The sequence below is a fragment of the Ambystoma mexicanum genome, chromosome 3q, assembly GCF_040938575.1.
Source record: "Ambystoma mexicanum isolate Mex_15411 chromosome 3q, UKY_AmexF1_1, whole genome shotgun sequence".
NCBI classification, from domain to species: domain Eukaryota; kingdom Metazoa; phylum Chordata; class Amphibia; order Caudata; family Ambystomatidae; genus Ambystoma; species Ambystoma mexicanum.
In genome coordinates, this window is record NC_090926.1 from 991,557,776 (window position 1) to 991,584,821 (window position 27,046).

General features: G+C 44.6%; 1 protein-coding gene across 1 annotated transcript in view; it reads left to right on the plus strand.

Moving 5' to 3' along the window:
• Positions 1 to 2,817: 2,817 nt before the first annotated feature.
• The window catches only part of LOC138583157 (uncharacterized), a 90,116-nt gene continuing 65,887 nt past the window's right edge, over positions 2,818 to 27,046 (plus strand). Inside the window, exon 1 of the mRNA XM_069655144.1 lies at positions 2,818 to 3,044. The gene's annotated coding sequence lies outside the window, so the exon portion shown is untranslated. The remainder of the gene's footprint in view (positions 3,045 to 27,046) is intronic.

Consider the following 27,046-nt stretch of genomic DNA (forward strand, 5'->3'; position numbering starts at 1 on the left):
TGGGATCTCCCTCTTGTATTACGGTTCCTTCACGGGCCTCCTTTTGAGCCCATTTCCGAGATTGATATCAAACATCTTACACTGAAATCTGCTTTTCTTATTGCCCTCACTTCTGCCCGTAGGCTTGGGGAGATTGGGGCTCTCTTATGTCACGCTCCTTTCCTGAGGGTGCTGCCAGACTCGGTGGTGCCGGGGTGTGGTCCGATGTTTCTCCCTTCAGTTGTCTCTCGGTTTTCACACCTCTCAGGTTCTGGTTCTCCCTGACTTCTTTCATGATCCAAGAACGCCTGAGGAGGTGGCTCGGCTTAACATTGATGTCCGACGGGACGCGTTGGAGTATTTGGCTTGGTTTGCTTTTTCCACCAATCTGATAGTCTTCTGATTGCTTGTGGTCCGGCTGGGGCTGGGCATAACGCATCTGTGGTTTCCATTTTCCGGCGGTTCCGGGTTGTGATCTCTAGGGCCTATGTGGCTTCTGGCCTGCCTGTGCCTGCGCACAATCAGGGGCGGTCTGCCAGGGGTTTGGCGGCTTCCTGGGCCGATGCAAGGAGGGTTTTTCTCTGCAAGAGATTTGTATGGCTGCCGCCTTGGCTGGTCTAGGCATTTTCATCAACTGCTATGGGTTGAGTTTCTCCCACTCGGGGGTTGGTTCCTTCGTGGTTGGAGTTTTGTCTGTGGGGATGTGATTTAAGAGTTATTGTGGGTGTGTTTTGCTGCACTGTTTTTGGCTCTGTGTCTCATTGGGACCTTTTCCCAGTTGCTGCTTTGGTATACCTCATGAAGTAAGTACTGGGACGAGGAAGAGTGGACGTGGAGGTAATGCTCTGATTACTTACCAGTAATCTTCATTACTCCTAGTCCTACTCTTCCTCATCACAGTACTGACGACCCTCCTCACCCTCCCTCCGGGGAAGGTCCCATGCTCCGGCTTGGTAATATGAAACTGAGTGACATGGATGTGGGGGAGGAGTTATAGAGATTTAAAGAAATAGAAGAAGGTCCTGTGTCGGAGGCAGGTGCCTCATGAAGTAAGTACTGTGACGAGGAAGAGTAGGACTAGGAGTAATGAAGATTACCGGTAAGTAATCAGAGCATCAATCAATCCACACTCACACTAGTGAGAACGAATTCCATAAATTGCAGATTTTATTGAGGGAAAGCTACGTTGTTTGTATCATTTGTAAATGTTTTGGGTTAAGAGAATTTCGGACACACTGGCCCATAAGCCGCGCAATTGCTATCCCGAACTAAATATCGAGATCTGATTTTTTAAATAGATTCATGTGTGGGAGAAGTAGTGAGATTCAAGCAGGCAGATTATTTTTGCTTTTGTGGGCAAGCTTCCTGTCATTGTGTAATATTGTGGTGACTTTCCCTTCATATAGCTGGGGGTCCACCATTAATTCACTTATTCAATCAGGGATGACCACTTAATAATGAAGCAATACATTAACCAAAATATATCTTAGACATGAAGACCCCAGAGTTTCCTTTGCCAGCCTTTGTATTTTGGGTGGCAGGCTAAGTGTTGTCTCAAACCTCACTCGAACTTACTTAGGTGCTGTGCTCAGTGGGCCCTGCTGGCGAATAAACAGCATGTGTCAGGCTCAATATCTGAGTGTCCGTGGCTCACTGTCTCAGTCTGGCTGTCTCATTCGCGAGGTTTCAGTGTCTGTCTCTCTGCCTTTCAGTAGGTTGTATACTAATTGACCTTTTCACAATTGACCTCGGGAGAATTGACCTAATTAAGAAGGTCAATTAGGACATATATGTGGGGAAGAAACCCCCAGAGCCCCCCACCCAATCCAAAAACCCCTGCAACCCCCACCCAATCCCCTTATATCATTTATAATCCAAAACCAACCCAATACATATATAAAATAGCTAAAATAATATAAAGGTCAATTGTGCAGAAGGTCAATTAGGACCACTATAATTAGGTCAATTGTGCAAAAGGTCAATTGTAAAAGGTCAATTTGGGTAATACCTTTCAGTAGAATAGACTCAGAATCTAAGTTTCACAGTCTCAATATTTGTGTGCGTCTCTCAAGCGCTGTCTCGATGTCTCAGTCAAGTCTCTCAGTGTCCAAGTGTGTCTATCTCTCAATCTGTCACTTCGTTTCTCAGTCTCTGTCAAAGTAGCTCACTTGATGTCTCAGTGTCTGTCTTTCAGTCTCCGTTTTTATTAACCTCAGTGTCTGCCTCTCAATCATAGTCTCTCTGCCTCCGTTTATCTGTGTCTCTTTATCTCCCAGTCTCAGCCTATCTGTCCCAGAATCTGTGTGTGTCTCTTTCTCTCTCCCCGCGTTACTTCTTTTCTCCCTCCAGGTCTCTCGCGTGGCCCCTCTTTCTCTCTTTCTGCCTATCTCTCCCTTTCCCTCCGCCTCACGGGGACATGTGGTGCTGGTCAGGGTGATAATGACTCAAAGCAAGGTGAAGAAGACTTCAAAGGCTCCATGGAGAGTTTGCGAGCAGACTACATGCGGAATGCATAACACATGAATGCAGCTCTGTTATGCTGTAGCAGCTGCCCCCTGAGCCGGCCTGTGAATCGGTGTGTGGTCATTCTACATATGGTGCCAGGGCGCTTCCTTCTTTCGGTTATTAAGCATGAAACGGTCAGGGCAGCACTGAGTGGAGCAGCTGCTTCCGTTTCCCAGCGGTAAATTATAAGGCCTGAAAGCTGCTCACGTTTTTTTCAGTCGGAAATGGGCATATGGCCTACACGCAATCGGCTCTTGATTACATCAGTTATATCTGTAATGATTCTACGAATATATTGATGATCTCGCTGCATGGGCATGGCTGGTAAGATTGTGCTGGGAATAGGACCATATTCTCATCTTGCTGCCACCAGTAATTATCAAGTAGTACATGTCTTCCTACACATGGTAAAAACCAAATAGCTCTCTGGGACCAACTCTTGGAAGGGCGGATAAAACTGCAGAAAGTGCTTCTCACAGCCAACCAGCTGCCACAGCCAGACACCTTGCCAGTTTTCAAGAAGACAGGAGAACCTGAGATGGCCAGTGCTCTGAAGAACAGTAAGTCCTCTTTAGTGAAACGCTTCTCTTATCTTTGTAGACAATAAGCTTACTATTTGCAATATAGAAAAATACTTAAAAGTAGATAATTCATTATTTATCGATCTGCGTCATCCTCATAACTGTTCATTTTTTAGCGACTAGACTCAAGAATAATAAATAGTATGTTGGTGTACATACAGGAACGACCAGGCGGAAGCACATGTGAGCAGTCTATGGCATGCTGTGAGTGACCATACTTGTACTCCAAAACTTCCACCCATCACCTCTTTTATTTTGCTCGTACTTGTATCATGCCACTAAGAGAAGGTGTGCCCTCCCATTGTTGATTGTAGTACTTTTGGTCAGGCTAAGCTCAAAGCCAGGTCTTCGCTTCATGTTAACTTTATGATCAGTACTGCAAAGTTGTACACCTTTGCCACAAATAGTGGACATTTTTTATTGAGAAATGTCATTGCACATTCTCCTCACTGTTAAAATGACTGTTCTATTGGGTGTTATAGCATTCTCTACTGCCATGTGCATGATCGTTTGGTCATCTGGCTGTTCTGAAAATGGGGGCGGAGTTTGGTTGTGAGCAAAGAGGGGATAGGAAAGCCAGCTTTGCTATTGTGTTGATGTGAGTTTCAGAAGAAGGACCCAGGTAGTGTGTTTGGGTCTTTTCCTGTGTCATTCATGCCTAGATCACGTTAACGATCTGTGTCCAGAAGAGAGCTTGGTGTGCCTATTGCGTGAGGATGTATTGGTCAGGATAGCGTTATATAACTTGGTTGAAGAGGTGTCTGGTTTTGATCTTTAATATTGGGAGGCATGCTCAGTTGCCACTTTTAAGTGGCTTAGTTAGTATTTTTTGTTCATAGAATTTAAGAGAGGGGTGCAGTGTGACTAAGTCCCCAACTAACTCTAGGGACATTTAGTTGGGCAACCATGGAAGTTGGCGCCCGCCCTGAGCCAGTGAATTGTGTGTCTGGGCGATGTGATGAATCCAATGGAGTCAACACAAATTCCTCAGCAGTGACCTCTGCCCATGTGGCCAGGGAACCGAAGCCGCTAGACTGATCCTGATCCTGACCCTGGGGCGGCTTTGTGAGCGAGGATCACATGGGGCAAGACGGCTACCAGGGAGATATCATGATTTCATTGGACGAGACATGGTTTCTCACCCATTGCCATGAGGAGGACTCTCTACTGCCCAATAACTTTTTTCCGTGAGGAAGACCATCTAAGACCCTAATGGCCTATTGTCAGCTGCTTGTTTCCCCTTGTACAAGAAGTAAAGAAACCTATTCATATTTTTCTGGTCAAACACCAACCTATATCATTCACATACAAAGCTCCAACACAATACCTTTCACTTCTGAGGTACATCTATGTAAAATCACTAAGTGGAACTATTTCAATACCATGTGTCCAATGACACCTATGGACTACCTACTCCCAGAATTCCTCAAGTACTGAGACGAGAAGGATGAAGCTTTAAACAAGGTAACAACTCAAAGCACAATATGCAGTCTAGTTGTTTTTTCAAATCACCTGTGCGTGGGACATTTAAACATGACCAGCGCACTACTGAGCGAAGCAGTGCAGGAAAAGACGTTGGGTCCTATACCGAAGCTCACGAAAGCAAAGGTCTGGTACCTCATACCATTGTGGTGGAGCAGAGAAGGCCGCCAAGTCAGAGGGAGAAGCGATGTGCCAGAGACAGAAGTGCCGTGGAGATGCTGGGAGCCGTGAGAGAGGTCCTGGGCACTCTGCCACACAAGAAGACAGCATTCCGGGACCTGAAGGGAAGGAGGCATGTGACCGCGGAGCCAGGAAGGAAGCCAGAAGGGCGTCTGCACACTCCAGTGTGGAAAGCGGGTGAAAGCAACATGCCGCAGAAGCGTGAACAGGACTGGAGATGCTGGAGAAAACCGGTGAGTATACCCGAAGCCAGTGGGGACCCAAGATGTTCCGGCGACCGCACCAACAGCAATTTGAATGTGATACCATTGTTCTACATGAAGATTGTTTGAATTCAGAAAAGGCAAAGTACAATCCCCAATGAGCTATGCTGATTGAACTGCAAGTGTGGGGCAAATCGTGAACAAACCTTACTGCAAACCTATATACCAAGCCAAGAGCAAGACATACAGTATTGGTGATAAAGAGAAACTGTGAAACGCATTAGTAGCCCTGGCCAGGCAAGACACCAGGCAACTGAAACACATAAGACATCCTAGCAAGGGAGTATAGCAGGCAGGTGAAAAACTCAAGTGAACTCCTGGCAGGAGAGTACACTAGGCAGTTGGCATTGCATAAACAAACCTGGCAGGGGATTATAACAGGCAATTTGCAAAGATTTCAGAAATTCTAAAGAAAGACACTGTTTTCTAAACCAATGAGAAATTGGTGTTAAAGAGAGACTTTTACAGAACCTGCTGCCTAAACTAGGACCCTTGTGAATCAAGGAGAGACACAAAGGAACTGTTAGTAAAAGAGACAATTGCCATCCTACTTAAGAATCCACGGGAAGAGTTCCCCCCAACTGGATCAGAGGGCTTCCAGCTTGGAGAACATGTTTGTTGGATTTATTCTCACTTTCAGTTGTGAACACATTTGCCAATATCAAGTTGGAGATATATCCCTACACATTCTAGTGTTTTTGTTTGTAGTGTGAGGGTCAGGAATAGGACATTTTGGACACAAGGATGACTTTTCAGTTATTTACATCCTAACACAGTCAGATCCTGAGTGTTGGTTTTAGGTAGGGAAGTTCCTCTGTAGAATTGATATTGATATTATTATTTTATTTGTATCGCGCTCATACACGGGTGTTTTCAGAGTATAGGGTCAGAGAGGCATTTTCCCAACCTTTTATTATTGAATAAATATCTTGGACCAAAACATGACAACTTTATGTCCAGCTTTCATTTCTGACCCTTTACAGTGATGAGCAGACCGTAATGTGTGGAGCAGACTGTGGTGCATGGAGTATATAGGAGTGCATGGAACGGACTGGAGCGCATAGTATTGCGTGACGTATATAGTATGGTTTGGAATGCGGAGAATGTTTGAAAGAGCATATTAACCCATCATAGCACACCACCACGCTTACTCTCTCCATTACACCACCACTCAACTAGAACACAGAGATACTATGACACCATTGGATATAACTATTCTCATACCAACATCTGCCGCACACTCCACATCATTCTAAGTAAACACTGCTGGTTACACAGCCACCGGCCAGGCGTTCTCCTCAGGCCTAACGCAGCCACATTCGGTCTGGATAAATCCTGCCAGAACAAACACATACTGCTGATCTCTCAACCACCACACCTACCGCTAAGAAGGAGCTATTACACGAATACCGCACCAGCTGCACACATACCCGATTCTCACACGCACTTTTGATTCTCTCTACTGATCTGAACTTCGGTTCCCAAGGGCGTTCAACCTACCAGCGCCTTCAGACCATACCAGTGGTAAAGGCGCTATATAAATGCAAAATAACATAACATGGGGCCCCGTTTCAAGGTTACCAGTAACCCGTAGGTGCCACCGGCGGGTTGCTGCCAACCCAGTAACACTGTTTCTGCTGCTTGAGATCCCGGTGTCACTGGGAAATTGCGAGTCCCGGCGCCCCGGGATCTCAGGCGACGGAAAATGGTGTTCCCCATTCCCGTAGAGTCCAAAAGGACTCTATGGAAGTGGGGACATGGAAGCACCGGCACCATTGCTAACGGTGCTGGTGCCTCCGTAAGAAATGTGTCTACCGGATCCGCTGCACGCGGCTGGTCAGACCGGCCGGGCTCAGAGGCCCCGGCAGGCACAGTTGTAGTCAGCCAGTCCGGAATGGGTACCGGTACATTGCTACGGAATGAGTCTCACGGTCTCTTACAGGCTGTACATCTGAGTTGGTTATCATAGTGCGATGGTCTGATTTCTTGCCCCTCTAGTAAACTTATTGTTATGGGTTACCCTATTCTGTTGGGCAGCGTTTACAGCTGTGGGCAATTGCAGCTTGTAGGGGTGTTTTACCATTTGGATGATGCTATGCCAATGGTAGAGAGATCAAAAGCATTGTATGGGCCTCTGTAGCAGGATTTGCAAGCTGCAGGCTCCATGGCTCGGGTGCTGATGCAAAACGTTAGAAGTATGCAGTCAGTCAGCCGAGTCTAAAAGCTCACATACTAAACCAGCCCTTCAGCAGGCATATTCTTTGAGCTGGGCTGGTTCTTTGTCAGGCCAATTGAAATGTATGTCTATAAATGTCATGTCGTGGTGATTTTATAGAGCACGCTGTCACTGCAAAAACTGGCCTCCTGGCGCTGAAAGGGCTCTATGTTCCTCCCACGAATGAACAGTCCTGATAATGGCTGACACTGGCTGCTTTTTTCTGGAAGCCACATTCTCCTATTGCTACCGTAGTAGATACATGGGGTGATATTCCGCAGGCTAGGGCTGTCACCTTTGGCTCTTCAGATGTTTTGGACTACAGCCCCCATCAGTTCCAGCCCACATTGTCACTGGAGAAGATTCATGGGAGTCGTAGTCCAAACACCTTAGGAAGCCAAAGGTTGCAGACCTCTAGCCCGGGGCATTGTAAGAAACCGTCTGACAACCTACTCTAGACCTTCTTGACCTAGTGATTGAAGTGGGCGGCAGTGGTTGGGGTCGGCGCTCCTTTACTTTTTTAAATTAAGTTTTACTGCTCCTATATTTTAAAAAGAAACCATTCGGTTTCGTTTTAAAATAAAAGTGTAGCAAGCAGTTTAGACTTGCACTGCACTGAACGTTCCTTTAAACCTTAAACAGCAGGCGCATTTATTTGGGGGTTTGGATTGTGCGTGGGAGGGGGTGTGGTGATGGGGTTTGTGGGGAGCGGGGGCAGGCCAGCAGGGAACATAGTTCCACTACTTATTTTCATGCACTTCGACCACTGTCTTGAGCTCTTAGTGCTGCCTAAATTCAGATTTGATAAATGCAAGAAAAAACACTTTTGTGTATACAGGTAGAATGTGCCTGCCTGTGAATGGTGAAGTGTACCTTGGACATCACGTTGACTTCAATACACGTTTCCATTTAATGTAAAATGCAATACTTAACTGAAAATGCCAAAACTTGTTTCAACACGTGTACAAAATGGCTGACATCAAGAAAATAGCTATAGTGCTGTCTCAATCACTTTGCTTCAGATCATGTACAAAGGCACTTTACACAGGCCATAGGGACAAAGGTTCAGGGCCATTTATGGCTGATATTAAGGTGTGTTCCGCTTCGCAGCGGTGCCCAGTGTTTTTATGGAAGGACTGTCACACCGGTTGTATTACCGAATTTGTGCCGCAAAAAAACAGGTAGGGTGTTCGGGTGTCGCAGTATGGTATGGGGAGGGTGGCTGCCCTTGGGTGTGGTGGCCTTTTGCGGTAAAAAAAAATACAGCTGCGAAAAAACTGCAGTAAAAACACGGACATGTGTTAATATTTCACATGTTAACGGTGCACAATTTAAGAAGCGCCGAAGAGCGAAGCTCCGTGTCTGCCCTGGTGTCTGACCTGAACTGTAAAGAGAGCTCAGCAATAGGCAGGTAAGTCTCAGGAGCGGCGCAGGTGTGATAGCAAGACGCAGCCATCTCTGTCTGCTTACAAGACAATTTTTTTTTTTTTTTTTGTTTTTGTTTATTAACCTGTTAGGGTTTTTTCCAAAACTGTGTTGTGGCGAACTGTGTTTGTGCTACTTTTGGAAGTTGGAAGTTGGCCCAGGACTCATGACACCACTCTCGAATTTCCTTGGAGGTCTCTTACTGAGGTTGCAGGCGATGAGCCAATGTCGCTAGCTTTTACCAGAGCTACTTCGAGAAATTTAGCTGCCGCTCTGGACCATCTAGTGGAGTCGCCTGCAGTTAGACGGAACCATATTGTCTCTTCGTCGAGTGTAAAAGGGCACGTGATGAGTGGTGTCAAATAAGCCCTTCTTTCCTGCGCCCGTCCAACACATGAAGTGAGTAGATGACGAACAGATTCTATTTGATCAACTAGGCCGCAGACCCGGCAATAAGAAGAATTAGCCAGCACTCTTTTGGCCAAAATTTCTCGCGTGTGCAGAAGATTCAGGCGGGCCCGCAGGAGAATTTTCCTCAAGTTTTTTTCGGGAAATTTTTCACAATATTTCAACGGAACCTTTGGGCGATTGTAAGTGGGTGGCAAATCTTTTAGGGATTTGTACGTTAGGATTTTTTCATTAGTACGTATCCAATCTTGTTCTAGAAGTTTTTGCTTTACACGCCCAGGATTTGAGATGAGGAGGTCGTCCGTACAGTGGACTTCTTCTAGTTTTTTTTCAATTTTCTTCGCCCAGTTAGTGAGTGGTATGCACTTCCCATTTTTCAGTTCATTTTCTAATATCCGAAAAATCGGCAAAGAGTCAGAGGTCCGTATTTTTCTATAAAGTAGAATCGCACTTTGCAAAACAACTGAGGCTAGTGAGGGAAGGCCAAGGTCGCGCCGAATGGCTGGCATGGAGGCTGAGGTAGGAAGCCCCAAGACCGATTTCCATAGAAAACCTTCCAATCTCAGCCAGAATTCAACAGGTAAAGTTAAGTTGGCTGCCATGCCGTATGTTATGGCCGGTACTACCTTTTTTTTTAGAATTGTAGTACCGGGGTCCAGGAAAACTTGCCGAATTGTCTGTCAACAGCTCGGGATTGGGCTGTCAAGTTCTTGATTTTTGACCATAATGAGGCTTGTAGTGAAATGTCAGTCAGAGTGTTGTCTAGTTGGATGCCCAGATACTTAAACTCGTCTACTACTTCGATTTTTTCTTCATCGAGAAACCATGCCGGACATTTCTTTGTCTTTTTTGTACCTTTTGAGAAAGACAGGATTTTGGTTTTGTTTTTATTTATTCGCAGATTATTTTCTTCCATGTATTTGGCCAAGTTTGTTAGCTGTCTCTGAAGGCCCACTGCCGTCTGATCAATCAGAATTAAATCGTCAGCATACCACAGTCTTGGGACTTTAGAGACGCCCACTCGCGGTGGGAAGGATCTTACTAATTTCTCTGAGTCTTGGAAGTCTCCAATGAACGAGATAAACAGAGCTGGAGCCAGAGGGCAGCCCTGTTTTACTCCGCATTTTGTAAAGATTTGCTCTGAGAGTGTGCCTTGTTGGTTTAGGCGAACTCTGAGCGAAGTGGTTGCATGGAGTGCCATTATTGGTGCAAGAATCGGGTCAGGACACTTCCAGGTGGCTAACTTGCTCCACAGTCTTTCTCGGTCTACCAGGTCAAAGGCCTGGGACAGGTCCACCATTGCCATGTGGACCTTTCCAGTGCCCCTCTTTGTGTTTGCTTTGAGTATGTTCAAAATCAGAAGGTTGATTGACGTTCCTGCTCCCTTCTGGAATCCTGTTTGAAACATATCGGCTGCCGGGGAGGCACTGGCCCAGACTTTGAAGTGGCGTAGGAGTAGTGCTGCAAAAATCTTCCCTATGATGTCCAATAAGACTATAGGTCTATAATTGGTGGGGATGTCTCTGTCTCCTTTTTTGTAGATGGGCACCAGTACAGCCTCTGTCCAGGTTTTGGGAATTTCTTTGGTTTTCTGAGTTTGGGTGAATATTTCGCCAATTGCTTGCGCCCATAATAGTGGATGTTCCTTGAGGTCAGTGTTTGTCAAGCCGTCTGGCCCTGGGGCCCTTGAGGATTTAAGTTTGTTGATCACTTCTCTGATGTCCTCAACCGATGAGAGAGTGATCCATGGGGAATCTGAGGGGACAGGAGGATGCGATGACGAGGTGGTGGGGCAGCGGTACAGCTCCGTAAAATGCTGAATCCACTTTGACTCTAGGACACAGTTAGCCAGCACATTTGCCCTCTGCCCGTTAATTGATTTCAATAGCGACCAAAAGTCACGAGTGTTCCTTGTGGCACAAGTATGGAGCATTGCTTCGGCGTCATTTTGGTACAGGAGCAACCGGTGCTGTTTTAGCCATGATTTGTAGGACTTTTGTTCCGCTCGATAATTGGACCATGTTTCCGGCGAGTCAGCTCTTACGGCTGTTTTTTTCAATTTGTTAAGACTCAGCCTTTTTGTCGCCACTTCTATGTCAAAAGAGTGCATGTGCGTAGGTTTCCCTGTTTTTGTTCCCGCGAAGTTCGTTTTGTGTAGGGCCAGAAGCGAGACGTATTCTGGTCGTCTGTCGCTTTTACTCTTCATTATTTGGACAGTTTTCCTCGCAATGTTAGACGTGAAATTTTTTACATTGTCGAGAGTTAAACGGAGCCTGTTTTGTTGTAAGTTAGATTCCACCACTGCTGGGTAGAAGGACCTTGATGGAACTGTTCCCTTCCATGACATTTTTAGGAGGCTGTGATCACTTTCCTGCGTTTTCACCACCGTGAAGTCGGTAAAGTAGGCTATCAGCCCTTCAGTGACGAATATATAGTCCAGCGTGGCGGTCGAGCTCAGTCTTTCCCATGTAGGAATTTGTATTTCTCGGTCTTGGAGTAATGATGCATTGTGGAAATTCCTTGATTTCATTAGGAGGGACCAGGCTCGACCTCTTTCATCCATCGTTGAATTAGGGCTTTGTTTGTTTTTCACTCTCCCCTCACATTTAGAGTTCAAGTCACCGCAGATGATGATATTAGGTACTTTCCGCTCCACCGTTAGGTCGTCAATTTGATTGGCGACCATGGTGCAGAACTCTGTAGTGCTGGTTTTCGCCGGGTTCCAGTAGAGGTTTATTATGGCTAACTCCGAATTTATCCAAGCGTCTCTGGTTAAATCTTGGTGGAACCATGTGGTCAGCGTCGTTAGCATTCCATAACCCTCTGCTATTTTCCCTTTTGGAGTGATCCCTGAACCAATCCGGATAGCTGTTAGTACGCCTCCGGAGGGGCGTCCTAGAATGGACTTGCAGGCGGGCGAGACCTCTGTTGCGTATCCGTCCATGGCTGGTTTATGAACCAACCACGTTTCTTGAAGGCAGATCAGTTCGAACATACCTAAATTTATGTCACTAGGCGTTGTAAGATGTCGGTGTCCTCTCGTGTTCCACGAAGCCATTTTTAGGGTGCATTTTATTGGAGGGTTTAAGGGACCGGTGCGTTGCTTCTCCATCGGATTTGGTCCTTGGTTTTGTTGCTATTTCTTGTGATTTTGCGCAAAGGTTTCCAAAATCCATTTCCATGGATTTCGTGTCGGTGGTACACTCGCTTCTCTTAAGGGTCTGCTCTCTTTTGTGCTTTCAGTTCTAGATTGTCTTTTTTCTCTTTTCTCGTGATAGCCTTGCGTTTTTGGTGCATCGTAGTTTTTGGTTCGGGTCGTAGTTAGTGGGGTAGTTTGGTTGCTCCACCACCACCTTTCGTTGCCATATGCCGCGTTTTGTTTTCTCAGGGGCCTCTGTACATTACTTTCTCTGTGTCGCTCCCTGTCTTGATTTGAACCTTCACTTTTTTCTTTCGCCGCCTTAGCGTTGTCCTTCGATTGTTTCTGAAGGCAATAGATTTTTAGGCCCATTTTTTGGAGATCCTTGTGCACGTCAGGGTTTAACTCCATTGATGCTTTTCTTCTTAAATGGAGGTAGGTTTTTGCTTTATGTTCCCGATGGTAGGGTTCGACCAGTATGAAGTCTTCCGATCTTAGGTGGCAGAGTTTTCCTATTTTCCCCAGTCTTTTTAAGACTGTTCTGCGGCTTAGGACCAGATAAGAGTCTTTAGATGATATTTGTTCTAGCTTGAAGAGTTTACCCCCTTCAAAGATTTTATCTTTGTTTGAGGCAGCGTCCTTATTTCGTCTTGGTTCCTTCAGTGACCGAGCTCTGGCGGAATAGTGAGATTTGTAGTGTTTCTGGTCTTGATCTCTATGTGGCTCGTGTCCGGCATTTTCATGTGTCTCCTTTAAGTTTCACAGAGCTTCTAGAGCAGTAGATGGAGAGTTTGAGCGAGATCGTTGTCTGGTCAGCTCCCTAGATTCCTAGGGCTGACTTTTTTCCTCAAGTTCTCGAGTAGGTTCATCTTTTTTTGTGGGAATTGTTTGCGTTTGTTTTGGAGCGTCGTCACAATTCAACGGCAGTGGGGAGTCTGGTTCCCTTTCGTCAGAGTACAGCGATATGTTCGACAGATCTGAAGGTGAGTTTGAGTCTACACTTATTCTAGATGTGTCTGTTACATTCGTCTGCTTCAAGTTTGAGGGTAAGGGGTTCATATTCGCTTCCCCTTGGTTAACTCCCGTCTCTGTCTCCCCAATACAGTTACGATTTGGAAGAGTTTTTTGAGGGGATTCCTTTGGGCGCAACAGCACAGAGGTTTTGATGCCGTTTTTGATCTTTTCTTTGACTTTCCCCCTGGGTATGGGTTTTAGTGGGGACAGCAGTACTGGTGTAATCACATCGGCTTTATGTTTTGCAGGGATTTTTGCAAAGATAGGGGCGACTTCTTTGTTCTTCTCGGTCTGTGTGGATTGTGTGGTTTTGATTGATAATTCCACATTTGTATGGGTACTGCCATCTTTCTTTAGCAATTCTGTCATCATAATGTCTATTTTTTCCTCCAACTTTGAATGTATGGAGTTCGAAGTTCTTTCAGTTGCTGTTAGGTAGCCTTCCACGAAAATTAGCTTGTCCTTTAATTCACTGATCATTGCTGTATTGTCTTTCATGGCCTCGTGTATTGATTCGTACAGCTTTGTGAAAGGGTTTAACACTATTGAAAATGCAGACATCACCGACAAAAGATCTTTTTTCTTTGTCGAGGGAGAGTCGTTTTCTGACATGTTTGATGTGTTTCCAGGGCGTTTACTTTTCTGCGGGGTATTAAAATCTTTAGTGGCGTGGAGTGTCGAGAATCTTTCTGAGAGTCTTCTTTCTGCGGTTGATGTGTTAGCTTGGGGAGGCTGAGATAGATTTTCCAACATTTGGCTCGAGTTTCCCAGAATGTCCACGCATGATTTTCTAGTTGTTGGCAAGGGCAGAAATTTTGGGTCTGCTTTGGTCCATCTAGGGTGGACACAGAGATTGGCAGGCTCACGGGTGGCAGCTTTGGGAGACTAAGGGAGACTTCAGGAAGCTTGTTTGTTACATCTGATTTCTTTTTGTTCGCATCTCCTTCTCTTTCTTCTTGTTGAGACAGTTCGGGCAGCACTGGTCTCATTTGATTCAGGTCCCCCGATTGCATGGTCTCGTGTTCGCTGAGTGCATGTGCCGTCTGAATCCGTCCTTGGAGGTTTGTGTCGGTTTTCCTGGCTTTACTCAGTGGAGAGTTGTCTTGGATGGCCTCTAGGATTTCGGCGTCTGATAGCTCAGACTCTTGACTTATCTTTCTTTTGTGTTGCTTTAGAAAGTATTCCTTTAGGCTGCTTAGATTCGTCACACTCGGGTTTCCTTTGTGCCCTCCTAATGATTTAGAGATTACTTTTTTTTTCAGGGTCTTTGATGTCGTTTTTTTCTCCCTTATTTGGTTCTGATTAGAGTTTTCATTATTGCGAGAAGTCTTTACTCCCTGAGGTGAGTTTGTAGGGACTATGCCGTGTTGCTCCGTGTCGCTCAGCTGTATTTCAGCTAGCACTGAAGGCATGCCTACAGCTGGATTTGATGTTTGAGGTCTCAGTTGTCGGTCTAGGTCCTGAACTGGGGATTTGCTCCCGTCTAAGGACCCTGTGGACCCTACGATCTTGATGTCTACTAGGGGGTTTCGGGCCCGTTCAGGGTCCATGGTGCTGGTTATTTCTAATGGTGGATACACCTCCGGTCCTTTGTTTGTGAAGACCTCGTCTTCTGATTCCGTGTCCCATGAGGCAGTTTGAGTGATCTTCCTCATAGTTAGCTGAGCCTTCCTAAAATGAGGCTTCCTTTCAAGGTCTGTCTGATGGGCTCGACTCTGATGGACCTGAGCCTGAGCCATGATGGCTGTATCGTACAAGTCTGCTTGCGCTGGGCCCGCCTCAGCCCGTGTAGAGCCACTGACCAGCATGTTTACCCGATCTGGGTTTCCCCCGAACTTCTGGAGTGCTGCTTGAAGCTGACGTGGCAAGGTGTGAGGACCCTCCAGGTCGCTTTTTCCGTTGGTAGGTTGGGTAGGTTGCGGTTGATTCGTGTTTAACAAACCCGGCTCGACAGATCCCTGCCGTGCCCGCCCTCCGACGGTCACCGGCAAGGAATCACTCGTCAAGGCGGTGGTCAGACTGGGCGGCAGGTGCCGCTCCGTTCTTGCTGTTTGGCTGGAATAACTGTACGAATTCCCCGCTGTAGTAGCGAGACTATCCCGCCCCCCTGCTTGTACGGTGCCCTTCAGGTTTCCAGGTCCGGGGTCAGATTCAGGTTCTGGTGATGAAGCAAGGGGGTGGTCAGTGAAGGGGGAAGCGGGGGGTTCGGTTGTTGAATGTTTGCAGCTGGGTCTTTCCTTACTCTTAGGAGTAGTAAATGTTGGCGGACCTGTCTCACCCTTCCGTTCCCTGTCAGCCGTTTTAGTACTGGCAGGGCGATCTTGCAATGTCTCTTGGTCTGTTTTGCTGCTGCTGAGAAGCCGGCGGCTGATGTCCTCCGTGGGTGATGGAGGAGCCATGAGTGTGATATAAGTGTGGTGAGAGGGTGGCTACAGGGTTGTGGCAGTAGAAATGGGACAACGCGGGTTCTTTACCTTTCTGGTGCTGCCGCAGTGCGCCGAACAGTCGCTCAACAGTCCCTGGGCTTTGCTCCTCTCTGGCTTAACGCCACAAGGGTGGTAGCCTCCGCTCTTTGTATGCGCCCGAGGTCACGTGATGGAGTCACGTGTCGCGTGTTGCGGTGAAGCCCTGCCTCCTCCAGGAAGCGCGGCGGGTTAATCGTTGCCGGCAAGAGCGTTAGAGGGCTCGCAGTGCCGGTTCTGTGGGTTAAAGTAAGATACGCTCCTTTTTCAAGGCAAAGCAAATTCGCTACTGAGTAGCACACACGGGGCGGGCGGCAGCCTCCGCTCTTTGTATGCGCCCGAGGTCACGTGATGGAGTCACGTGTCGCGGTGAAGCCCCGCCTCCTCCAGGAAGCGCGGCGGGTTAATCGTTGCCGGCAAGAGCGTTAGAGGGCTCCCAGTGCCGGTTCTGTGGGTTAAAGTAAGATACGCTCCTTTTTCAAGGCAAAGCAAATTCCCTACTGAGTAGCACACACGGGGCGGGCGGCAGCCTCCGCTCTTTGTATGCGCCCGAGGTCACGTGATGGAGTCACGTGTTGCGGAGAAGCCCCGCCTCCTCCAGGAAGCGCGGCGGGTTAATCGTTGCCGCCAAGAGCGTTAGAGGGCTTGCAGTGCCGGTTCTGTGGGTTAAAGTAAGATACGCTCCTTTTTCAAGGCAAAGCAAATTCGCTACTGAGTAGCACACCACAATTAAAGTGAGTATTTTTTGTTTTTTGGCATTTGATTTTTTTAAAAACAAATCCCAAGCATATGTTGATATAAAAAACATACAATTAAAAGAAAAATGAATTAAAAAGATAAGAGAAAAAAAGAATTTTCCTACATACAATAAGTATACCAATATAATAAATAGTAGTAAATTCTTACATTTAAAAAAAGTGTCTATCCATAGAACATTCATTGGTCAAGCTTGAATATTTCTATAACAAATCTTATTACAGCTGAAGATAATGACAATCTTTATATATAAAGTTTAATGTATGTATGTGTGTGTGAATATTTGCCCGGCTATGCAAATCCACACCATGGAACCCACGTCTACCAAATTTTGCGTGGATTTCCTCATGTTTCTGGGAAAAGATTATAGTCTATGTTTGGATGCAAAAAATTGTACTCCGTAGACACCCTAATTTACTGCTGCTCACCCTGATTCATTACAGTAGGTACTAGAAGGAGGCAACATTTGGAAAAGTGTCTGAAGCAAAACGTTATTCCTTTTGAAATTCATTACTACTGTATACAGTTTGAAAGAGTTTATTAAAGCATTTTTAAAGGCAATTAAAAAAGAAAATGTTTATAACGGCAATCCAAATATGGGAAATGGCAAGGTTACAGTTTACTTAAGTTCATTCACGAGAAGAGAGCACACTCAATCAATCTTTCTTGGACATTTTCTCAAATGTGCTGAAGCCATTGAGTGACTGAAACAAGCCGCAAAAAAAAAAAAACATCACTTGGAAAAGCTCCATCTGATGCAAAGCAAAAATCAATACCAAGAGCTTCTGAAACACAACAACAAACAGCAGCACGACTTGTCAACCAGAGGACAAGAGCAACTTTCTCCAGGGCAAATGAGATGCCAGAGCAAACGGAAGCAAGACTTGCTGATATGAGGACAAGAGCAACATCCTCCAGGGCACATGAGACGCCACTCGATCAGGACAAGGCAACGCCAGGTACCCCAGCTATTTCAGAATACAATCTGTGACCAAAAACTAGATAAAAAGAGTATGTTCACATCATAAATAAAGCACCTAAAATGTTCTCGTTTTTAAAAGTATTGAGGAAAATATCTTGCTGGTCATATCTAGGCACGCTATCGGCCGATAGTTTGATGGCGCCATTCTGTCACTTATCTTAGATAGGCGGTCTGCCAAGAGATCTGTAAATCCCCAACGAATATGATGTTTCTAAATATGGTGTACACAACGCATGCACAGCCCTGTGGATTGCTGAGCAATACAGTAAGTCTCCCTTTTAAAGATTAGTTTATGTCTGGGCAGGACTGATCCACAAAAAGTCACTCCTCACACCAAAGAAATAAGTGACCCATATTCATGAGTTAAAATCTGTATTTTTTTATGTGGGAAGTTTTTTAAATGGGTCTTTTTAAATATATTGGGCAAATAATATTGGCTAAAACTACCAGCTTCAGTGTACTGAGTCATAAAAGTGGCCACATAAGCCATAAAACAGATCTACACTGGTAGACATTGAGCCAGCCGTTCGGGCATTGACCTTTTGCCCATTGGCGATTGCGAGCCTGGTCTATATCCATGATGTCTACTAGCTTGACATGCAAAGAAAGATTTGTTCTTATGTCACTAGTCAAATGTTCTTGACACCATGTATACGAAGAAGGTGGACGTTTCTGACAAGCGGTTCCTACACCCAGGTGACTGTATTACACAATTTATGTGTCTTAAAGTGCTAAAAGTACACTGGTGTAAAACAGGATATTTGACAGGCTTGCGTTATTGTGCATTCTGGGACTTTTAGTTTTCCAGTCAGGAACTGCAAAATAAAGCTACAATGGCATTCTTTTGGCTTAACATGTTTCTATAATAATTTACATATTGCCAGGCCGCTTTCCCATGTGATTTGTGTATTTTGCAAGTCAACTCTATAAGATAGTGTTGGAGTCCTTGAAAGTCACAATTTACATATTTGTACCAAATGGAGTTCAGAAGGTATGTGGTGAAAAGTCTAAATTGCAAAGAAGGTCAAAATCCCAGCTTCATTGCTTAACTAAAATATGTGATCCTGAACAAATAATGCAACTTCTCTCATTTAACTACAAAAGCTGGAGTCCTTAGAAGTGATTAAGTTCACACTATTCTAAAAAAGACTTCTTTACAATGGGGCAGGTTTAGTGATTTTAGGGACAAAATGGTGTCCTCTCGTGCTCCTCTGTTATTGGCACACAAGAACGTGATCTAGAATTGCGTTTTGGCTGCGCTGCCACACGCTCAGTCCCATATTACGTGCGTTGACAGGCAGTTTCACAAGCCAGTGTGTGAGCCACAGATTCCTGTGTAGGAGACCCAAAAGTAATTTCCTCCAATGTTGTTGCCAGTCACTGGAGTTGTTTTGGGCGACCAGAGCTCTGCTTCACAGGCGAATTAATGAAACTCTTTTCTGTTTTTGATATCAGTGCGATACAGTTACAATAAACCTTTCACGCAACATAATAAAATATAACCAAATAGTATCATAGCGTAATACAGCGCTATAAAGCTAAAAAAAAATACAATTCATTGACATTTTCAGTATAATCCATAGTTCATTATAATCACAGCTCATGTCAATTCACAAAGGGCAGTTCATCTAATACCTTATGAATGAAATTTAGCTATAGTTTGTTTATTCTAGATAGCAAACTTATGCAGTACAATTAACATAAGCACTCATTCCCTTTGATTTCGCTTCAGTTGTCCTCGACAGTCCCCCCAATGCTTAGGTTAAAGATATTGCCTGCTACTATTCCAAAGTGTTTGGTTTTTATATTCTCAGAATTATCATGGACACATTGCCCCGGGTATACGCTGCTTCCAAAGTGTTTGGTTTTGTATTCTCAGTATTATCATGGACACATTGCCCCGGGTATATGCTGTTTCCAAAGTGTTTGGTTTTGTATTATCATGAACACATTGCCCCGGGTATATGCTGCTTCCAAAGTGTTTGGTTTTGTATTATCATGGACACATTGCCCCGGGTATATGCTGCTTCCAAAGTGTTTGCTTTTGTATTATCATGAACACATTGCCCCGGGTATATGCTGCTTCCAAAGTGTTTGGTTTTGTATTATCATGGACACATTGCCCCGGGTATATGCTGTTTCCAAAGTGTTTGGTTTTGTATTATCATGAACACATTGCCCCGGGTATATGCTGCTTCCAAAGTGTTTGGTTTTGTATTATCATGGACACATTGCCCCGGGTATATGCTGCTTCCAAAGTGTTTGCTTTTGTATTATCATGAACACATTGCCCCGGGTATATGCTGCTTCCAAAGTGTTTGGTTTTGTATTATCATGGACACATTGCCCCGGGTATATGCTGTTTCCAAAGTGTTTGGTTTTGTATTATCATGAACACATTGCCCCGGGTATATGTTACTTCCAAAGTGTTTGGTTTTGTATTATCATGAACACATTGCCCCGGGTATATGCTGCTTCCAAAGTGTTTGGTTTTGTATTATCATGGACACATTGCCCCGGGTATATGCTGCTTCCAAAGTGTTTGCTTTTGTATTATCATGAACACATTGCCCCGGGTATATGCTGCTTCCAAAGTGTTTGGTTTTATATTCTCAGTATTATCATGGACACATTGCCCCGGGTATACGCTGCTTCCAAAGTGTTTGGTTTTTATATTCTCAGTATCATCATGGACACATTGCCCCGGGTATATGCTGCTTCCAAAGTGTTTGGTTTTGTATTATCATGGACACATTGCCCCGGGTATATGCTGCTTCCAAAGTGTTTGGTTTTTATATTCTCAGTCATGTACACATTGCCCCGGGTATATGCTGCAATGTTGCCCCAGGGCCTGTATGTCTATTACTCTCAGATCCATGTGGCAGTTTCAATGATCTGCAGCATCCATAGGCCAACTCTCAGGGGGTCCAGTGCTAAAAAAAGTGGTGGGACTCATTAACAAACCAATTGAATGTGGTGTCACCAAAAATTAGAATATCAAGGACCCCTCGGAAAAAACGTGGAGGGGCTTCTAAAAAAAAAAGCGGGGACACTCGGTCCACCTGCGAGTCCCCTCCACTTGAGACCTGCCACCTCTATTTCATGCCAGGACCCATACACTGCTAACATGGCTACCTGGTTCAATATTAATAGCAATAAAAACCTCCTACGATAATTGTTTGAAGCAACATGTTTGTATGCCTTCTAATGCACTTATGTAACTAAGTGAGCCTTCTTAACAGCGCCACGATGCTCCAGGGCAGTGGGCGCTTTACAAATTAAAATGAATAAATATGCAGGGACGTCATTTCACCAAAATGCCAGGAGTAGTGAAAGTGACATCATGACCCTTGATGACCTCACAGGAAGTGATGTCATTTGACCCCACCCCGAAATGATATCACGGGAAGGGATGGAACATAATCTTTCACCCTTGACAAAATAGGAAGTTAATATCAGTCCATATTACCAAATTACTGTGAATGCAAGCAGACATCCAAGGCCAAACGATAATGATGTGTTACTATAAAGCACCTACGCTCAAGCGCTTCATATAGAACAAATGCACATACAATATAAACCAGCCTGTGTTGGTACTCATTTATCAACCTCAGCAGGAACAAAGGCTAAGTTGACCTTGCCGGGAGTCGAACCTGCAACCTGCAGATCACACACACATTGCAGCATTGAGCGCTCCACCCACTGAGCTATATTACAGGCTATAGCAAGCAGAAAACCAGCCACTCCAGGAACAAAGAGCCACATGCTGCTGGCCACAGCCCAGAAGCCTCCATTTTAAAAATAAATTAAAAAAACGCGACCCCCAAATGGCGTCCCGGACAATATGGTGATGGGATGTGTACCAAGTATCTTTCCATAGTCAAATAGTCAAAATGTAGCCCTGATAATTTGAGTAGGCTTTTTAGTTGGGAAGCATGCCCACAATGTGTAATCCAATCCCTTGCTTTAGCTTTACTCCCGAGTGCCTACTTCCATTTTTCCCAAACAGGGATCCATCCTATTTCCTGGAAAGGTGTTTCGTTAATGAACTTAAAGAACATCAAGGCTTTACCTTCATTACCCATTATAGCCGTACAAAGTAAACCCAACAGACTGCATACTGGGGATGTCCTCATTTTAATATATATTAACCCACGTTTGATTTGCACATTTGTAGATAGCAAGGTTATGCCGAGTTCTAGGCCTATTGGTTCAATGGGGGTACTGTTTCTATGCTGCGTTATGCCATGATATTTCTGCATTATGCATTGTTATGCAAAATTTGAACCGAAAATTGGAGCACATGGAAAATTGCAACGATCACCTCATAGAAACGATAGCTGCGGATGCTGCCAAAAATGCTGAGTGGCAGCAAAGGCAACATGAAATCAGCACTCAACAAGGCTCTCAAAATGAGAAGACGATTGAAAGTATGTTGGAAACCTTTAAGTGGATGCGTGAGCACCTGTGGTTCAATCCTGGACCCCGCACTGGTGACTGCCAAAAGCGGGACAGACTAAATGGAGTGAATATCCCGCAAGAAATTGTGGAGTTAGACGAATCGATAACTCGGAGTGACGAGGCGGAATAGAGCAAAGTAAGAACGAACATTTCTATGGCAGTCTCTACAAATCCGACAACTACATTGGATGTAGATATTCCACAACCTCCACTGAGTCAAGATTCTCAAGTTGAAATTGAAAGAACCTTGAGTGGCCCAAAAAGCATATGCAGCGATGAGGGAAGTAAAGGCGGATTGGAACCTCACTGTGAAGAAACTCAAGTGAAAAAGATCCCACCAACAAATCTGTTTTTATCTTTTGGTATCTTTACGGGTGTGGCAAAAACGACTGCCATAACATCCGTAGAGGCAGCAAAAATTACAGTGGAAAAAACTGCTCCTCGGAAAGCAACAAAAAAGGGCAAACAGTCCACTCAGTCAGAATCAAAGAAATGTATAAGGAATCTTTCCACCCCAACAAAGTTGAGCTTATTTAAACGTGATGCAGACACAAACAATCACCCGTCAGAAATCTTGACAAAAGGAAAAAAGAGGGTGCAAGCACCTACTGGCCAAAACACCCAAAAACTGCCATTAAAAAGACATAGAATAATTTCTGATTCTGAGTCAAGCGATTCCTCATCTGGCTCCTCGTCAATTGGCTTATGTGATCTATCAACCTATTCAAATCATGAGGAGCCTGCCGAGTTTTCTGCCTCCAGGAGCAATCGATCTACGTCAATTCAGGCAAACCAGTCGAAGCCTCATAAAGGAGCGCTTCTTAAATTGAGAACTCAAGATCTGAAATCCTCATTAGAAACTGTGGCGGCAGTAAACACAAATCTTGTTAAGGCCGTAGGGGTGTCACGGTATTAGTTTTATGAAGGTACGATAACCTTCTTGCCAAATGATGGTATATCATGGTTATCGCGGTATAGCAGGTGGAGTTAACCAATCTTAACAAATATTTTCTAAAAAGGTCATAAATTGTCAGATTTATCATCGCAAACAAAACCAGGCACCCAGGGCCAGAATTGGGCTTTTCAACATACTTTCCACTGAAATGCCACCCCTTGCTTTTACCAAAAACAAACACATGTGGAGAGGAGGAGGAGGAGGAGGGCGGAGGAGGGGAGGCCTGCTGCGCTGGCAAAGCAAACTGAATAGCTTTTTTTCTTAAGTGGTCATTTAGGCGTTTAGCTCCCCCACTGGCTAATGGTGAAGATGAACATGTTGCCATCTTTATGACCTGCATGCCACAGATCAATGGAGGCTGATGGTAGTATACGCTTGTGCGCACACACGCACGCTCTCTTTACGATACAGCCTTTAGTTTACTTGAGGGCCAAAAGGTGTTCAGTAATCACGGACATCTTACCCTTTGGTATGGCAGCAGGGAATACCCACAGATGAGTGAACTTCGCAGTGTGACTTATTATATGTAAATTCAATGATAGAACCACAGAAATCCCCCATTGTCATATGTTTAGCAAATATTATCCATTATAAATATTTAAACCCCACAGCTGCCAACCCAAAGTAAACCCTTTTCCCTCTTGGCACTGTATTTATTCTTCCTATTGCTAACATACTGATTTTGTGTCAGGCACGTGTGGTTTATGGAATGGCATTAAAAACTGCTCCAACTGATACTGCTTGCAAGATGGCACATCCAACAGTGCAAGACCAAGACTGCGCAGCACTTGCTTACTGCAGCCTTTCCAAATCAGATTGAAAAGCACACTTAATGGTATAAACGGTATACCGGTATAAACAATGTGACGGTCATTGTTGTTCAATTAAGTGGTTCACGGTATCTTTAACGGTATACCGTTATACCGTTACATCCCTATAAGGCCGCTGAATCCAAAATTCACAGAAAATCAACGTAATCAGCGTGTGCACTTTAAAACAAGGGTCCATGAGATCAAAAACAACAAAGGTGCACTAGCCTGCCGAAAACTACGGCTTCAAAACATTCATTGCGTTGCAACAGAGGTAAACCCAAACAGAACAAACATAATGAAACTGTTTCAATGTATTCCAAGCTTACGTACAATTAAATCCGATGATATAAAGATCGTCGAATACGTGACAGAAAAATCAGCGGACCAGGTGCTGCTACACATTAACGCAGCAGGAGTCAGAAACACGCCTCTAAGAGCTAGCGAAGACCTCTTGTTCTTCGGTTTTGAAATACTGCCTGAGCCTGATCAGGAAAACTCACCACAAGCCAACAAGGAACTGGATCCAAATCGACAACAGTCGAAACTTGTGGATTGTACAGATTTGCGGCAGTCCATGAGCATCAGTCAAAATTCAAGATCTGATGGAAACTCGTCAAAAAATTACTCTTTGAGAACAGCAAACTCAAGTAAAAATAGAGGCTCCCAAAAGCCATGGCTAATAGACCATGAGACTAGGCATGAGTTTCTATCATGGAACACATGCAGGTTTAAACACTTATTTAATGATTTTGGAGTCCCACTGAAACATGTGTTTGTGATATGCCTACAGGAAACTTGGCTCTGCAAAACACCAATGTGCGACGGTTTCACTACTCTCTTAAACCCTGCGGTAAAAAATGTTAAAGGACGTCCGAGTTCAGACTTAATAACGATGGTGCGAATAACGCAAACATGGTCAGCACCAGTTATGACAAATCCAAACCTATATGTGCAAGCAACCCTTATTCACACAATGGCAAAAAATCCTCAATCAAGGAAGCATCTATTGATTATAAATGGATATTGGAATCCTGCAAAAATTAGGACAACAGACTTTCTAAAGGCTATTGTTGAGCTAATAGATGTAGCCATGTTATCCTATAACAATCTGACGGTAATCTGCTGCGGAGACCTAAATTGCTCTTGGTTTCAATTCGATGAAGCGCTACAAACGTACAGGCAACTAGCCGACGGCTCGGTGGTGGATAGAGGGCAGAGATGGCAAAAAGAAATGACCATGCGAGATATGTTTATGCTTAATGGTGTTGTGAAAGGTGACGTGCCTCCAAAACCAACGTGGCACCGTCAAAAATCACATAGTATACTTGACTACATCTGGGTATCCAGAAGCTTTGAAAAAAAGATCCTTGACATGCAAATTTGAAAAATGAATCATAGTGATCATAGCCTCTTGCACTTCAGCTGTATGATGGCCTCCACGCCTGAGGCTGGCATGTATCAGAACGACTTAGAAACAAACTGCAAGGGCAATCGTCTCCGAATGAATCGAAACCAGATCCATGGACTTGGGATGAGACTAAAGAGCACAGCGGCGATTATAGGCATTGACTATATACCATTGCTAACGGATTTTACGTTTGCCTCAAAATTACCTGCGAATCAAGGGCAGTTGCATTTTCATCGGTACAACATGGTTGTTCACGAAGCAAAAAGGACATTACGGAAAGATCTAAGAAAAATAAAAACATTTTGCCAAGATCAGAAATACAAGAAGCGGTGAAAGCAAGGCGAGCTATGTATAGAAACTGGGCAAGATCACATGCCATTGTTATCGATCAAGATCGAGCTGAGTCAATGCTGAAGCTACTTCTGACCAAGAACACACGTGAAATCTGGCAAATCTTGAACATGGGGCTTTCAAAATGCACTCCCACACTAACAAATACAATCTCAGAAGAGGCATGGGACATTCACTTTTCGGCGGTCTTCCAGAAGTCATACATCGCGTCAGCACCGCTATCCATCAATGAAGACACCCAATGGGATGTGGTGATGTCGCATGATGAGATCATTGGAGCCATAAAAAAACTATAAAATTCGCGGGCAGCTGGACCCGACCTAATTTCCAATGTCGCCCTCAAAAAATACTCAAGCGAATGGGAACTCTTCATTGGAAACTTGTTCTCCAAAATTGCAGAGCTAAAAAAACTGCCTGCCTCATGGACCACTGCAATAGTCAATCCATAAGCGGGGCAATTGGGACGATCCGAACCACTATCGCCCAATTGCCTTGCTGGATATGATTGGCAAAGTTTTCGGCTCAAACTTAAGATCAAAACTCGCAAACTGGGCTAAGATCGCACAGATTGCTGACACATGCCAGACTGGGTTTACGCAAGGCGTGGGAGTAGACGTAAACCTGTTAACCTTGAACATCTTGAAACTTGAAGCGCTAAAAGCAAACAGGAAAATGCACATTGCCTTTGTAGATATGAAGCAGGCCTTTGATAGTGGAAATCGTGGCCTACTTTGGGCAAAATTGGCATATTGGCGTTGCCCAAATTCTATCCTCAACCCAATAATGGCCCTTCACGAGCAAACATCTATGAGAGGGCGACTAAATAACAGCGGGCTGCTCTCCAACACAATATGATCCCATAAAGGCGTCAAACAAGGCTGTCCACTTGCAGCGGAACTCTTCAAACTATTCTCTCTCGATCAAGTAAACTGTTTTCCGCCAATGATCAAACAAATACCAATCAAATGCATCATATATGCAGATGACCTGGTGCTGATTGCCAGGACACAAATAGGTCTTCAGCGCCTTCTCTCAAGTCTGCAGGATTACATGATGGCGAATGAGCTGATAATAAATACAGCAAAAACAAAAATCATATCCGTGGGAAACTTGAAACAAAAGAGAAATAAAGCCTTTAGATGGAAAGTCGCGGAAAACCCAAATCGCCTCTGTCGACTCCATGAGATATTTGGGCATTGAATTTAACAACTCTATATGTGAACATCATTGGGTCAAAGAATTAAAAGCAAAAACGCTGATGCTTGCCCGACAAGCCATGAAAATCAACAGACAATATGGAAGGTTTTCACTGGAACCAGTCTTAAGATTCTACCTACAAAAAGTAGTGCCAGTTATAACGTTCAGCGCCGAGGCAGGGTGGAACGTAGGCGAAGACATCTGGCAAATACTCGAAGGGCTCTTCTGGCGTTATGTACTGAAGCTGCCAAAGTCGACATCAATGACAATACTACGACACAAACTGTCTTTAAACTCGATACACAGCAGAGTGTTGTGGAACTCTATTATGTCATTGCGCAAGATGGCGCTAAAGGCCCCTGCACCAGCGTACCAAATCTTTGCAAACAAGTATGATCCCAATGACAATAATCTATTCAACTTGTGGTCTAGCAAGCTATTGTCTTTCTTGGAAGCCGCAGATATAAGTAA